At 34.5% G+C, this 4,016-nt stretch overlaps 1 pseudogene; it reads right to left on the reverse strand.

The window, feature by feature from the left end:
- Window positions 1-506: 506 nt before the first annotated feature.
- Window positions 507-965, reverse strand: LOC123599202 (annotated as a pseudogene).
- Window positions 966-4,016: the final 3,051 nt, after the last annotated feature.

Consider the following 4,016-nt stretch of genomic DNA (forward strand, 5'->3'; position numbering starts at 1 on the left):
CGGGTCTGTGCTGACAGCTCAGAGCCTGGAGCCTGCTTGAATTCTGTCTCCCTCTCTCTCTGACCCTCCCCCGTTCATGCTCTGTCTCTCTGTCTCAAAAACAAATAAACAAAAATTTTTAATTAAAAAAAAAAAAGAAAAGCAGACAACAATATGGAAAAATATATAGAGAACACATAAATTATCAAAAAGTTTTTGTGAATAAACTATAAGTTTCAGACGGTAGTAGATAGGATAGTTTAATACAGATGTTTAAAAAGATACAGATATAAGGCAAGTATTGTAAACATGCTATGTATTATATACCTTTCAATGCCTTCCAGATTGTGGAGTATAATTAAATACCAAACACAGAAACTAATGTTCTAAGATTGGTCAGAGTTTGGAAGTCTTTTGGAAGCTTTCAAATGTCTCAAAAGTGTTTTATTTGGAAAACTCTTTTTTTTTTTTTCTTGACTGGAAAAATAACTTTATCTTCTTTGGGGCGTGTGGGCAGCTGTCTAGTCTCAGAACTTCTGGAATCACTTCTTAGTGTCAGCATCCTTCGTGACTTGGAGCACATTGAAGCACACAGTCTTACTCAAAGGCTGGCACTCGCCCACTGTGACAGTGTTGCCGATCTGGTCATCCCTGAAGCAGGGGGACAGGTGCACGGACATGTTTTTATAGTATTTTTCAAAGCAGTCGTACTTTCAGATGTAGTGGAGGTAAGCTCAACGGATAACAGTGGTCCTCCACCACACCACAAAGTATCCACCCTCAGGTGGAGACATTACCAGTAAAAGGGCATTTCTTGTCAGTGTAGTTCCCCTCAATGGCCTTCTTGGGCATCTTGAAGCCCAGACGAATATTTTTGTAGTATTGTGGGAACTTTTACTTGCCAGTTTCTCCAAGCAAGACTGTCTTCTTATTTCAAAGATGGTTGTCTGTTTTAGGTAGACACGCTCAGTCTAAATGTTTGCCATCTTCCCAGTGGCCGGCGAAGAGGCAGAAAAAACCACCATAAAGAGTTTCCTTTTTTAAGAATCACTATATTATTTATTCATTGTATGTCTTTAATTTAAAGAATTAACTTTGGTAAACTTTTAAATTTTGTCAGTGTCAATACACTTCAAGAAGAAATCTTTATATCCCTTGCTGTGGGCTACTGTGATTTTGGAATTAGTATCTGGAAACCTATTTTCACTTTTTTTAAAGGTGTTAAAAATAAATCTTCTAGTCAGAAAAAAAAAAAAAGCCTCATGGTTAAATGAATTAAACTGTCCTCTGTACCTAGCAGGCACCATAAATAATCCATTAAGAGTTTGGGGAACTTCATTTCCACATACCTTATATTATCTACCACATAGCAGATTTACTACATCACCCTGGGTCCTAAAAGACATGAAAGCTTCAAGGTCTGAGTCAATACAAATAGATACAGCAAAAGTTAGTTAGTTCAGGCATGTATTAACTAGGAGTTAACAATTGTTCTTCCTCACATTCAATATGCTAATTTTTTGAGATGAAAAATATGTTTTCTGTTTGGAAATCTCAGAACTCATTTAAACTTAGTTTAAAATGTAAGAAGTCCATAGATAAAAATATTACTCAAAATAACAAGAGCAGAGAAAACCAAAACAAAAACAAACCAAACCTTGTAGCAAAATAAAATACCTACTGAAATCTTTTCTTCATGATTACATGAAAATCATGTAAGAAAGCTGAAGTACAGTAAGTATTATTTTTAAAAAAATGATTCATCGAGGGTGTTATCAGTCTTTACTTTTAGAACAACAGTGCAGTAACATTCTGAAGAGCAGGTAAAGATAAATTTTGGAAAGCCAAAACCAAAGTTCATCTAAGGAAAATGTAAGGAAATTCATAAACAGAAATGTTTTCAGCATTCCAAATACCCGTGTCCTTTAGTACCCTGGAACGTTGTATTGTTTTTTAAGTACTTCTAAAATTTCCCTGACCTACATGTACCTTCCTCTTAATAGCCTTATGAGGTGATTAGATAGAATAGTCATTATCACACCCATTTTTTTATTTAATTTTGATATCGTTATTTTTTTAATTGAGGTATATTTGACATAACATTGTATTAGTTTCAGGTGTACAATGTAATGATTCAATTTTGTATACACTGCAAATTGACCACTACAATAAGTCCAACTAACATCTGTCACCATGTATTTTTATAAATTTTTCTCTCACGATGAGAACTTAAAAGATCTCTCCTAGCTACTTTCAAATATTCAGTACGGTATTATTAACTAAAGTCACCAAGCTGTACATTACATCCCCATGATTTATTCATTTCATAACTGGAAATTTGTGCCTTTGACTCCTTTACCCTTGTTGCCCACTCCCACCCCTACCTCAGGCAACCACCAATGTTTTTCTCTTCTCTGTATCTGTGAGCTCAGTTTTGTTTTATTTTTTGTTTGTTTAAGACTCCACATTTAAGTGAGATCTTGTGGTATTTATCTTCTTCTGTCTGCCTTATTTCACTTAGCACAATGCCTTCTGGGTTCATCCACATTGTCACAAATGGCAAGATTTCATTCTTTTTTATGGATGAGTAATATCGGTGTGCGTGCACATGCCACATTCCACATCTTTATCCATTCATCCATTGATGCACATTTAGATTGTTTCCATGGTTTTGGCTATTGTAAATAATGCTGCAATGAACATGTAATCTGTCTTGCTGATTCAGTGTTTTTGTTTTCTTTGGTAAATTTTATTTTCTTGGGGAATTGCTGGATCATATATGGTAGTTCTATTTTTAATTTTTTTGAGGAACCTCCATACTGGTTTCCACAGTGGATGCATCAGCTTACATTTTTACCACCAGTGCTCAAGAATTCCCTCTTCTTCACATCCTCACCAACACTTGTTGATTTTGCCTTTTTGACAGTAGCCAGTCTGTCAGATGTGAGGTGATATTTCATTGTGGTTTTGACGTGCATTTCCCTGATGATTAGTGATGTTGAATATCTTTTCATGTACTTGTTGGCCATCTGGATGTCTTGTTTGGAAAAAATATCTGTTCAGATTCTCTGCTCATTTTTTAAATCAGATTGTTTGGGTTTTGGCTATTGAGTTGTATGAATTATTTGTATATTTTGGATATTAACCTCTTGTCAGATATATGATTTGAAAGTATTTTCTCCCACTTAATAAGTTCCTTTTCATTTAGTTGATGGTTTCCTTTTGTGTGCGGAAGGTTTTCAGTTTAATGTAGTCCCACTTGCTTATTTTTGCTTTTATTGACTTTATGTTTGGTATCAACACACCCATCTTAAATGAGAGAAAACTAAGAAGTTTGTCACTGAAAGACTGAGCCTGGAACCCAAATATTTTTATTCTAAACCTAATATCCCTTACAGCTCAAGGTGCTCTCAAAATTTTAGATACAGATAAAACAGTATGAGACAGCCTCAGGAACATCAAGGAAGCTTCAATTTCCTCAATATGTATTATGTGTTCCTCACAAAATGTTTTATCTGGCTCTTCTGAATAAACCCCAGAAGCATCCTCATTTATGAAACCTTTACTTGATAATAGGTGGCACATAAGTTTGTAAAACATAAAATATCATTAAAATGTTTTGAAATAATAGTTACTTCCTGGTTGATTTACTTCATGAATTTTTCTTTTGGGTATTAAGTACCATGTTGCTAAACGTCACGATCTTACTACTTAACCCCAAATTAAATCACACACAATTAAATTGACCCAGATCTTCAAAACATCGGGCACACTCAGATTCAGAAATGATATGCATTCATCAAATTTTAGAATTTCTTTAAAATATTGATTTCATACCAAGATAGCAATCTTATCTAAGTAAAGAGCAATAAATGGGGTTTTGTGTATTAGTGATTCTGAGACAGGACTTTCAGTTACATTCACACATAGCACATATGTGTTAAAATAAGCGTAGGTCATACAAGGTGTGAGATTGTACTCCTAACAATGATATTTGCTCGATTCCGTGTAATTTAATAGGCATTGAAAAGATGTGT

This window comes from Leopardus geoffroyi, chromosome C1 (genome assembly GCF_018350155.1).
Source record: "Leopardus geoffroyi isolate Oge1 chromosome C1, O.geoffroyi_Oge1_pat1.0, whole genome shotgun sequence".
In the NCBI taxonomy this organism is placed as follows: domain Eukaryota; kingdom Metazoa; phylum Chordata; class Mammalia; order Carnivora; family Felidae; genus Leopardus; species Leopardus geoffroyi.